This window comes from Triticum dicoccoides, chromosome 2B (assembly GCF_002162155.2).
Source record: "Triticum dicoccoides isolate Atlit2015 ecotype Zavitan chromosome 2B, WEW_v2.0, whole genome shotgun sequence".
Lineage (NCBI taxonomy): Eukaryota > Viridiplantae > Streptophyta > Magnoliopsida > Poales > Poaceae > Triticum > Triticum dicoccoides.
The window spans coordinates 158,803,895-158,816,826 of record NC_041383.1 but is presented as its reverse complement, the minus strand read 5'-3'; the positions used below and the strand labels follow the sequence as shown (position 1 = coordinate 158,816,826).

The 12,932-nt window shown below is 49.6% G+C and overlaps 1 pseudogene; it reads right to left on the bottom strand.

Moving 5' to 3' along the window:
* Positions 1-1,882: 1,882 nt before the first annotated feature.
* Positions 1,883-8,190, bottom strand: LOC119360717 (annotated as a pseudogene).
* Between the last annotated feature and the right edge of the window lie 4,742 nt (positions 8,191-12,932).

Sequence of the window (12,932 nt, the reverse complement as noted above, 5' to 3'; positions counted from 1 at the left end):
AAACAAATAGGGCCTATTAATAGTATGGAGGAAAGTTAAGACATTATGCTCAATAATTAAGATGTGTAGCACTATATATGACACTACGAGTGGAATGGTAGCAACATTACAAGATCATGTAAATAAAATTAGTTAGGACTGTATAGGGGCAACAGTTTAGGGCATCTCTGCCTTTTTCTCTCAACAATGTTCATATTTGTGCACTGCCTCTATCAGAAGACATTTAGATTTGTTGGAATTGTGTCGAATATAGTGTATAAAGTAGGTTAGAGTTGGACTCTAAGTTGTATTATGATTATAAAAGCCCATTAGCTTGCAACGTAGCCTCCGATCGAGTCTCACAGAGCTGCGTTCTTTCGTCTGTGATTAGCGGATACTTGGGTGGGATTAGGCATTGTTGTTGCCGTCATGTGTGCCCTTGCCGCCTGCCTGCCTGCCTCTAAGGCTAGTCATAGTGGGAGTAACATAGGTAGTAACATGCATCTACATGCAATGCCAACTAGGAAAATTGGTGAGTTGGCACACTATTAAATAAGGAAAGAGAGGAAGGTGGTAACATATTGTGTTACCATCACATAGGGCTTTCCAAGAAACAATGAGTCTATACACTAATAAATGCAACAATCTATAATACTACCTCTAAGTTATTTTGCACTGTGAAGGTAGTAACATAGACTAGTGTCATATGCATGACACTAGTTTAAGTTACTTCCCACTATGACTAGCCTAATCTCCTTGATCTGGTTTTCACGATCTTATTCATACGGCGAGTCGGCCACGCATCCTACTTCACTGCTCTAGCCAACAACTATTAGGTTAACACATCACACTCTATTAATTTCTCTCTATTCTCATCTCATATCATTGTTGAAATTATACATCGGATTTTAGTTGTTTTGTTTTGTCATTTCAGATGCTATCAAGAATTCATATCTTTATATGTGTGCTAGAAATTATCGTGATGCAAATTATACCAATCTGTCCCAATTCTAATCTCCTATCAATGTTGAAATTATACGTCAAATTTTCGTTACTTTGTTTTGTGGTTTGAGATGCTATCAAGAATTCATATATTCTATATGTATCTTAAAAATTATCGTGATGCAAATTATCTTATACGGGTTCCTATTTGTGATACAAAAAGTTTTTATGTTAACCGTATACAATATACCCATATCCAAATCTACCCTAAAAAAGAAGCCATAACCAATTCTTAAACTGAAATTCCTCAACTATGAAGAGAAAAAACGCCAACAAACACCATTAAGATTAATTCATTTTCTAAGCCGGTTGTTTTCAGTTCTCAACATACTATATAAATGAGGCTAATGTGCAAGTTCGCAACCTTGTTTTCTATAATTATATTTTGCACAAGATTTTTTATGCACTTGACTCCCCCCCCCCCCTATGCTCAAACCCTGGCCCAGCCTCTAATAGTCAGGCCCCGGGGATGTAGTCGTATGGTGAACATCGTTAACAAATCTCGGTGTCGTGTTCATGTGATTGTTTGGTCCTCGTTAGATCAACTACGTGTCTCGGATTAATTCTAACAAGATATTTTCTAGTTTTGCGGTATACCGGTTAATTGAGCTAACCAGTAGTTGGATGTTATTGTAAGAAAATTCCTTCTATCAGATTGGAACCGTTGGAAAGTTAGCAATTCACCGAACACCTTTTGAGAAGTGTGATCAAGAGGAAAATTGCAGAAACACCACCACAACTTGAAGAGGAACAGACGTACTAACATTTTGCTACAGATGCAAGTTTTAATGTTTTATTCAGCTGGCTGAAAAGTTTTACACGGTCACATCTCGCAGGACACCCATAGGAACGTCGCCAACATCGACGCTCGACGCAAAGACTGCGGATGCTTTGCTGTTTCCTACGACTTCGTAGGCCGACGCTCGTCGACGAACAGCTTGATGTCCTCCACGAGCTTGCCGGAGTCGGCGATCTCCGGGAACGCGTGGAAGCCGTGGATGGCATCGGGGTACTCGACCACCCTAACCGGCTTCCCCTTGCCGCGCAACGCCTCCACGTACCGCGTCTGCCAGCCCTTGAGCAGGTCGAACCCACCGACCACCACCATGGCCGGCGGGAACGCCTCGGCGAGCTCGACACGCTCGCCGCAGACGCGAGCGGCGGGGTGGTCCCGGGTGGCGCCCTCTGGCAAGAACTCCCTCCAGTAGGCGTCCGTCACCACCATCGACAGTGAGGGCCCCACCTTGTCGAGCGTCACCTCCGCCTCCGTCCGCTCCTCGCCCCCGAAGAATGGCTGGATCAGGATGACGCCGGAAAGGCGTAGGGATGATGGTGACGCGGTGGTTGTCATCTCCGACCAGCGCTGAGCCACATGCTGCGTGATGTTGCCGCCGGCACTGTCGCCGGCGAGGAAGCATCTGGAGAGGTCCACGGGGACGGCAAGGTCGGCGGGGAGGCCGTTCGTGTCGAGGTAGCGGAGCACGTCCACGCCATCGTCGTACGCTGCCGGGAAGCGGTGCTTGGGGGCGAGGCGGTAGTTCACCGAGACGACGACGGCGCCTGTTAGACTATGTATAGCTTCTGTACCTATGTACGTATATGGTATATATTGTAACACAACCATTATATATAATGAGATAAGCCACCCCTAGAGGGTTGTGCTGGTTCCCCAAAACTTATTGTCTTACATGGTATCACGCTAGGTTACGATCGCTTCCGCTTCTAAACCCTAATACCCGCACCGCCGCCACAGCCGCCGCCGCCTTCACCGCCGCCGCCGCGCCACCGATCGCGCCGCCGCCATGTCGAGCGCCGCCACCACCGGTTCCACTGCTGCGGGCTTCCTCCCGGCCTCTCTTGCGGCTCTGCTCAACCTCCCGCTCGATGCCGTCTCTGTTCCGGCTCCGATCGGGACAAGGAGCATCGGCTCCGTCTTCTCCACGCCGCCGGCGCCCTCGCTTGGGCGTGACCTCGTGGTCCACACCGCGGCGCCGCCGTCCGCTGCGGACTCCGCAGGCGTCGTCCCGCCGCTCCTGCCGCAAGCGGATCACACTGCCCCGCTGGCGGGGTTGGCGGCGTCCGCCCCGGCCGCGGGCCTTGCGGCGCCCGCCCTGGCTGCGGTCCCGCCTCCTCCCGCATCGGCTTCGGTGCCTCCGGCTGCCTCCATGGTGTTTGCACCCCAGGCAGCCTCCTCGATGGGATTGTCTTCGCCGCCGCCGTTTCACTTCGGTCATCTCATCACCATCAAGCTCTCCGCCGACAACTACATCTTCTGGCGTGCGCAGGTTCTCCCGCTCTTGGGGAGTCACTACCTGCTAGGCTACGTCGACGGATCGCTTCCCTGCCCACCCGCGCTGGTAGACAGCGTGCACGGTCCGGTCTACAATCCGGCCCATCGCGTCTGGACGGGGCAGGACCAGGCGAACCTCTCCTCCATCCAGGGGTCGCTCTCGCCGGCAGTTGCCGGCCTTGTTGTCTTCGCGAAGACGTCTCATGAGGCCTGGACCATCCTTGAGCGCACCTTTGCAGCGCAGTCCCAAGCTCGTGTCTCTGCACTCCGTCGTCAGCTTGGAGAGTGTCAGAAGCTTGACTCCACTGCCACTGAGTTCTACAACAAGGTCAAGGGCCTCGCCGACACATTGGCCTCCATTGGACAGCCCCTCACCGACTCCGAGTTCAACCCGTTTATTGTCAATGGTCTTGATGAGGAGTATGATGCCTTAGTCGAGATCATCAACGAGCGGGGCAACTCGACACCCATGCTGGCACACGAGGTTTTCTCTCGGCTCCTTCTCACTGAGCAACGGGTCGAGACTCGCCGCACCAGGGGCACTGGCTCCCTCTCGGCCAACGCCGCCACCAAGGGTGGCCGCTCTTCTTCATCACCCCGGTCTCCCTTGGGGCTGCCACCGTCGCCCGCCTCGGCCCCCCCACCTACTGCGACCTTACCGGGGGCTGGCGGTCCACGTGTGTGTCAGCTTTGTGGCCGCGATGGGCACTGGGCCTCCAAGTGTCATAAGCGCTTCCAGCGAAGCTTCCTTGGTCTTGGCAATGACGGCAAAGATACACGCAACAATGCCCGTCAGGTCGCCATGGCTGATCGTCCCGCGCCGCAGAAGCAACAGGGACACACTCAGTCCTACTCCATCGATCCACACTGGTACATGGACTCTGGGGCGACAGAGCATCTAACCAGCGAGATGGGGAAGCTTCACACTCGTGAACCCTATCATGACTCCGACAAGATCCACACCGCCAATGGAGCAGGTATGCACATCTCTCATATTGGTCAAGCATCTCTTCTCACTAGACATGCCAATAGGAGTCTTCAGCTTCGCAATGTTCTTCGAGTTCCATCTGTGACCCGTAATCTTCTTTCAGTTCCTAAACTCACACGTGATAATAATGTGCTTTGTGAATTTCACCCTTTTGATCTTTTTATTAAGGATCGGGGCACGAGGGACATTCTTCTTAGTGGGCGGTTGTGCCAGGGCCTCTACCGTCTGGAGCATCCTGGTGTCGCTCGTGTTTTCAGTGGAGTTCGGGTCTCTCCGTCACAGTGGCATGCTCGTCTTGGTCACCCGGCCACACCTATTGTCCGTCATATTTTGCGTCGTCATGAGCTTCCTAGTTTGTCTAGTCATAAAGATGTAGCAGTGTGTGATGCTTGTCAGCAGGGGAAGAGTCATCAACTTTCTTTTTCGGAGTCCAGTCGTGAGGTGAAACATCCTTTAGAACTTGTGTTTTCAGATGTATGGGGTCCTGCTCAGACTTCTGTCAGTGGTCATAATTACTATATCAGTTTCGTTGATGCTTATAGTCGCTTTACCTGGCTTTACCTTATTAAACGCAAATCTGATGTGTTTGATATTTTTGTTCAGTTTCAAAAACATGTTGAACGTCTTCTCAAGCACAAAATTGTTCATGTCCAGTCAGACTGGGGGGGCGAGTATCGCAACCTCAACTCTTTCTTTCAGTCGCTTGGGATAGCTCATCGTTTAGCATGTCCACATACACATCAGCAGAATGGTTCAGTCGAACGTAAGCATCGTCATATTGTTGAAGCTGGTCTTACTCTTTTGGCCCATGCATCTGTTCCGTTTCGGTTTTGGAGTGATGCTTTCACCACTGCATGCTTTCTCATCAACCGTACTCCTACTCGTGTTTTAAACATGAAGACTCCCATTGAGGTTCTCCTTAATGAATAACCTGATTATACCTTTCTCAAGGTATTTGGGTGTGCTTGCTGGCCGCATCTTCGTCCATATAACAAGCGCAAGCTTGAGTTTCGTTCTAAGAAGTGTGTTTTTCTTGGCTATAGCTCTCTTCATAAAGGTTTCAAATGTCTTCATGTTCCCACTAATCGTGTCTATATATCTCGGGACGTCGTGTTTGATGAGCATGTTTTTCCCTTTGCCAACCTTCCTGTGTCCACTGTCGAACCACCATCCCTGCATTCATCCTTTGTTGCTTCTGACCAATTTGATGATGTTGCATACTCTCCTTTGCTGTTACCTAACCATGGTGCAGGAACCGGACGTGGAGCTCGTTTGGAGCTGTTGGAGGATTCACCATCATCATCGTCGTCTTCTGGTGGGCACGTCGATCGCCCTATGTTGCATGGCATCGATTCGCGTGCCCATGCATGGTCACCCGACGAGCCCGTCGCACCGAGCATCTCCACTGCTCGGTCCGTTTCGCCAGCGGCCGCCGAGTCGCCCGCGGCTCGGCCCGTCACGCCGTCTTCGCCTGCGGCTCGGCCCGTCACGCCATCTTCGCCCGCGGCTCGGGTCCTCACGTCGCCTTCATCAGTGGATCGGCCCGCGACACCGGCCGCGCCACGGCCCACTATGCCGAGCTCGCCATCGGCCTGGTCTGTGATGCCGGAGTCGCCAGCTGCTTCGTCTGCTCTGCCGGTTTCGCCGGTGGGTCGGCCTTCTTCGCCAACCGAGTCCGAGGCTACCATGACTGGCTCCTCGTCACCGGCTGACTCGTCAACATCGCCGTCCTCCAGCCCGTTGCAGGCTGCTCCGTCGACCTCGGTGGTTCCTGTGTCCCGACCACATACACGCAGTCGCAGTGGCATTTTCAAACCTAAGGAACATAAGGATGGTACGGTTGCTTGGTTGGCTGCTTGTTTGGCTGCTGCTGTTGCGGATCCATCTTCTGAGCCTCGCTCATATCAGGCTGCCCTGCGCATTCCACATTGGCGAGAGGCTATGGAGCAGGAGTTTCATGCTCTTCTTCGTAACAAGACATGGACTCTCGTTCCTCCACCACCACGGGTAAATGTTATTGACTCAAAATGGGTATTCAAAGTGAAGAAGCATTCGGATGGATCTATTGAGCGTTACAAAGCGCGACTTGTTGCTCGCGGTTTTCGGCAGCGTCATGGTCTTGACTATGAGGACACCTTCAGTCCTGTCGTCAAGCCTACCACTATTCGGCTTCTTCTCTCCATTGCTGTTTCTCGTGGTTGGTCACTTCGTCAACTTGATGTGCAGAATGCTTTTCTACATGGATTTTTGGAGGAAGAGGTTTATATGAAACAACCGCCTGGTTTCTCTGATCCTGATTGTCCTGACTATATCTGTCGTCTTTCCAAAGCACTATATGGTTTGAAGCAAGCTCCTCGTGCCTGGCATGCCCGCCTTGCCTCTGCCCTTCGTGCTCATGGGTTTGTGCCGTCTACTGCTGACACTTCGTTATTTCTTCTACAGAAGCCAGAAGTCACTATGTATCTTTTGGTATATGTCGATGATATTATCCTTGTCAGCTCTTCTCAGTATGCTGCTGATGCTCTTGTCTGCTCTCTTGGTGCTGATTTTGCGGTCAAAGATCTTGGGAAGCTTCACTACTTTCTTGGAGTTGAGGTCACTTCTCGTGCTACTGGTCTTGTCCTTACGCAGAAGAAGTACTCCTTGGAGTTGTTACAGAGAGCTGGCATGCTGAAGTGCAAACCGACCACCACACCCATGTCGTCTACCGACAAGATAACAGCTATTGATGGTGAGCTTTTGTCTCCTGCGGATGCCATAGAGTACAGGAGCATTGTTGGTGGACTTCAGTACTTGACGATCACGAGACCAGATATCTCTTATGCTGTTAACAGGGTTTGTCAGTATCTTCAGGCTCCCAGAGATACTCATTGGGCTGCTGTTAAACGCATTCTTCGTTATGTTCAGTTCACCCTGACATTTGGTATGCATATTCGGCCGACTTCCTCTCGGGTCCTTTCGGCCTTCTCTGATGCAGATTGGGCTGGTAGCCCAGATGACAGGCAATCCACGGGGGGTTATGCAGTATTCTTTGGCTCTAATTTGATCGCCTGGAGTGCTCGGAAACAGGCTACTGTGTCACGTAGCAGTACTGAAGCTGAGTACAAGGCTGTGGCTAATGCTACTGCAGAGATTATTTGGGTGCAGTCTTTGCTTCAGGAGTTGGGTTTGTCTCAACCACAGCCTCCTATTCTTTGGTGTGATAACATAGGTGCTACATACCTTTCTGCAAATCCAGTATTTCATGCCCGAATGAAACACATTGAAGTTGACTATCACTTTGTACGGGAACGTGTATCACAGAAGCAACTCCAGATCAAGTTTATCTCATCTAAGGATCAACTTGCAGACATCTTCACTAAGCCTTTACCGCTGCCACAGTTTGAGGCTTGTAGGCGCAATCTTACCCTTCTCAGTTCTTTAGAAAGTGGCTAAGATTGAGGGAGGGTGTTAGACTATGTATAGCTTCTGTACCTATGTACGTATATGGTACATATTGTAACACAACCATTATATATAATGAGATAAGCCACCCCTAGAGGGTTGTGCTGGTTCCCCAAAACTTATTGTCTTACAGCGCCGAGCCCGTGGCAGAGGCGGCGGCAGAACGCGTCGTAGGGGCGGGACGCCGCGGAGAAGAGCACGAAGCCTCCGCCGTGGAAGTAGACGACGACGGGGACCGGCGCATCGGCTGCCGACGAGGGGGAGAAGACGCGCGCCCAGAGGCCGCGGGAGGCGTCGACGGTGACGTCGGCAGAGCGGACCCCCGACGCGTCCGGGCGTGGCTTGCCGTCGCGTGGAGGTCGCCGAGGGAGAAGAGGAGGCGCCGGACGCTGCCGTCCGGCCGGTGTGCGAGCGACAGTGCCGCAAACTGGAGGCGTACCATCCACGGAAGGGCCGGCGGCCGGCGCGCGTCCTCAGTGCCGGCCATTGCTTGCACCGCAGAGCAAGCAGACCCGCGAGAGAGTGGTTTGAAGTAGCTAAGCGTGGAGGGGACAACAGGGTGTAAAATACTTGGTCGTCGATGCGATCGATGGACGATGTTCGAGGACAAATATGACAACCTGGTCAAGGTTAATTCTTAAATGTGACATTTTGGCGTTGATGCATGACGAGAATGAACAGTAAAAAATCATCCTAAACAGTGACACTTTCTAACTCTTTTTTTTTCGAATCACTTTCGACTACTCTGACAGAGAGAAAAAAATTAGGGTCCCGATAACTGCCACACGTGTGGTGTATCGGGTGGTTGTGCCGCACGCCTCATGTGGCATGGAGAGGAACCCGCCCGCACGATCGCGTCCGGACGCGCAAAGCCACAGCCCGCATGTCCGGTGTGTGGCAAACCCGTCCACACGTCCGGGCCAGACGACAACGCCGCCCGCACGACCCAGCCGTCCCGGCCTCCTTCCGATCCCCACTCCCGACTGTCGCCATCGTCTCCCACCTCTCGATCCCCTACCTCCATCGCCAGCCTTCTCTGGTTGCCATGGCAACCAGAGCAGATCCATAGGGCCTTCCCACCGCTAACCACCCCCTCCCCCCCCCCACCCCCCGCCCCCCACTCCAACCCCGCCCTCCAAAGACGACCAGCTAAAAGCAGGTGAATCTTCGATCTCCCTACTGCTTCTCATCCTTCTTCTGGGCAGAAACAGCAAATTTACCAACGAAGGTGGCGACTGGATCCACGCTATCGGGGCAAAACACTACATGGTTTTGTGTGTCTTCGCATTTGCCAAGCAGCATACACCAGATCTTCCATGTACTACGCTAGAGTTAAGCTTAAGTTCTCAGTTCGCGTGATGCAAGTAGTTGGTAATGAATGGATGAGTAGGAATCACTAAAAAAAGGGAGAGAAATGAGAAATTTGGAATAAAGGGGGGTAGGAAAATTAGTTGCCACTTATGTCTAAAGTCAGTTGCCACCTATCGTTGCCGTTAACTACCACCATGTTAACCTGTTGCTTGACATCCTATTGTAGTGGTTGTTGCCATCAAATCGAAATGATAGCTGGCACCCAGATTTTAGAAAAAGAGAGTGGATGTGCATGTCCTACTTGCCATGATGTGTTGGCTTCCTACGCAAATGTGATAAGACTGTCGTGTTATCTTCTACGTGCAAGCAGTAGAAGAATACATTTTTTGCAGATTGTTGATGCGTTCTTGTTCATGCAGTGATTGAGAACACATTGGCAGAAACAAAACGCGGAAAGAAATGAATCACGAAGATGGCGCTGATCCTTGGGTTTCTCAAAGGCCAGAAACACCCCCTTGGGATGCAGCAGAGTACAGTCAACTCATTTCTGCAGGGCCGTTGCTGCCGCTACTAGAGCAGTATGCAGGCATTGGTATGATGCATGATAACAAAAGAAAAGAACATTTGCCATGTTTGCGACGATGAAGATGGCATTCTACTTATGTCCTATACTATCATTTTTCGCAGGTTCTTATGACCAAAACACACTCAGGGGGGCACCATGGCAAGTTCAGTCACAGGGCACTAACACTGACAAATGGACGGGCAACCAATTTCAACTAGCTAATGTGGCAAATCAACGTAACACATACGAAAAATAAACATACTGGTGTGGACATGAAAAATAAACTTGCAAAGGATGGCAAAATACTCACGAGTTATGTCGGGAAAAATGCAGAACCTTCATGCAGCATGTGGCATCAGGCGACACCCATGTACCTGCCATCGACGTCATACACAAATGAGTCCATAAAAAAGTGAAGTTGCGGACGGTGAATTAGCAGAAGGAGCATAGTTGACAACTTCAGTTGCCATGACTGGACAACTACAGTTGCCATCCCTGGACAACTGTAGTTGCCATGCCTGGACAACTGCAGTTGCCATGCCTGGACAACTGCAATTGCCATGTATAATCAAAATGTGATTGCAATGTACAAACAACCGTGGATGGCAAGTGTGAACAAAACTGTGTGGCATGGTTGGACCACTGCATGTTCCATGTTGAAGAAACTACAGTTGCCATGCATTGACCAACTACTACCATGATTACAGGTTATTACGGTGGTGCTACCTCAGCAAACGTCTCATGGCAAGATTCACAGATTGCAGATAGAGCACGTCAATTTGGTGTGACAGACCACTCAAGATGGGCACATGCAGCATAACAAGGTAAGGAAATTTGAACCAAAAAACAGCACTGCATTTGTTTTTGTATGAATAGCATGTGAGGAAAAGAAGATTTGTAGCAGTGATGGTGGAAAAAATCAAACAGAAAACGCTAACTAGTGGTCGTGTACAATGAGTCATATATTGTCTTCGGGATTTGCCAATTGCTAAAAGCATCTGTGCAGCACTAATGATTGATCGCATTTGCCTAGTGAGCTCAAGCCTAGAATACAAAGTTTGGATGCTAGAATATACCGGTTGCCATGTATTGGCAGCAATATTTGCCATGTATGTAGAGCTGGTTGCCATGCATTGGCAAGAGTAGTTGCCATGTTTGTTCGACTGTAGCTGCCAATGACTGGAGAACTACAGTTGCCATGCATGTCCACATGCAGACTCACGGCTTGCTCTTCGAATGATGTCATGCCAAATCACTTGCAGAGTATGTACTCCGTTACGATAAACATGTCATTCAAGCTAAATCTTACGCTTATACTTGTTTTTTTATTACAGGGCCTTGAACTACAAACAAAAGCGGCACGGGGACATCTACTGCAGGGAGCTCTGAGCGCACGGAAGACGCGTTCCACTAGCCAGCCAACAATCATGCCGCAAACAATGTCGAGTCAGAGTCGGAAATGGCAATCATTCCAGCAATGCCGACAAGCACACCTTTGAACACAAGCACTGGCAACACTCAAGTAGATGAAATTGCCGCCGATACTGAAGTGAATGATGAAACTAATGACGAAGCACAAGGGGATGAAGATGGTGGTCAATCAGAGATCATGGTACCTCAGCCACCGTACGTTGGGCAGAGATTTGAATCATTCGCAGAAGCAAAGGAATTCTACCAGACATATGCAAAGTTCCATGGGTTTGCAGTCAACACTAAATACCATAGGAAAATTAAGAAAACTAACGAGTACAGCAGAGGTGAGATGAGGTGCCACAAGGCGCGAAGGAACAAGAAGGGGAAAGGTGTTGCGCCTGTCGTTCCAGAACGAAAGAGAGGTATCATTCTCAAGATGGAATGCCCTGTCCGGTGTAAGCTAAACGTAGATGGAGCACAATGGGTGGTCACTGAATATTTTTACAAGCACAACCACAAAATCATAAAGAAGTTCGACCTGGTAAAATTTCTGACCGCCCACAGAGGATTCACCCCCCTCGATAAGAAATTCATAAATCTGCTACATGATTTTAACGTCGATCCATCAAGAATGGTCCAGATACTATCACTCATCCACAACAAAAAAGGGACTCTGAGTAGCATGCCCCACATACCAGCTGACATCACAAATCTAAAGGCAAAGTACCGTAGAGAGAGCAAGTTGGCTAACATAGAGGCCACAATGGCCTACTTCGATGAGAAAGCGAAGGAAGATCCAAATTTCTTCTACAGGATAAGGTTGGACGATGAGGACCGTGTCAGGAATATGTATTGGGTGGATGGTGCTGCAAGAAGAGCCTACAAACATTTCTGAGATTGCATTTCATTCGACGCGACATATCTCTCTAACATGTACAAGATGCCGTGCGCTCCATTCATAGGAATAAATAACCACAATCAGTCGTTGCAGTTCGGATGCGGGCTCGTTCGGAATGAAGACACGGATGGGTACATTTGGCTGTTAAGGACCTTCTTGGAGTGCAAGGATGGACTTTCTCCGATGAACATAATAACAGACCAGGATTTTAGCATGCGTGCAGGCATAGAGGAGGTCTTTCCATTGGCAGTGCACATGCACTGCAGGTGGCACATTATAAAGAAGGCTGAGGAGACGCTAGGACCGTTCTTTGTTGACCGTCCAGAGCTGCACAAGGCATTCGAGTTGTGCGTGGACCACAACTTGACAGTGGAGGAGTTTGAAAGGAGCTGGATGGCCATGATTGAAACATATCAAGTCCAAGACAACGAGACTCTTGCTAGCCAGTGGGAGAAGCGAATGTACTGGGTGCCGTCCTACTTCATGCTGTGCTTCTTCCCGTTTCTACAGACTACGCAGTGCAGTGAGGGGTTCAATGTTGTTTTGATGCGGTACGTGAGCCCTGGCAACTCATTGCTACAGTTTGCCAAGCAGTACACAACTTTGCAACAAAAAATACTGGGATCTGAGCTACAGCAAGAAGCGAACACCGCGCTAAAGCAACCAAAATTGCTAACGTATTTACCGATGGAGAGGCAAATGAGCAAGATATACACCAACAAAATCTTTAACAACTAAGTCAGTTGCGTTGCAATATTATTTGCACAAGCATGAAGGCAGTAGGTGCCATATAGAATGCAATGCAGTTGAAAAGCTTATTTGAAAATGACGATTTCTTGAAAAGTAGTCATTGAGTACGGAGTAACCATGATATGTGGATGCCATGTTTAATGAATTACTGTTTGCCATGTTTACTCAACTAGAATTGCCATGTTTAATGAACTACTATTTGCCATGCTTACTCAGCTGCAGTTGCCATGTTCAATGAAATGCAATTACCATGTTTAATGCACTGTACTTCCATTGGGCATGTTGGTATGCA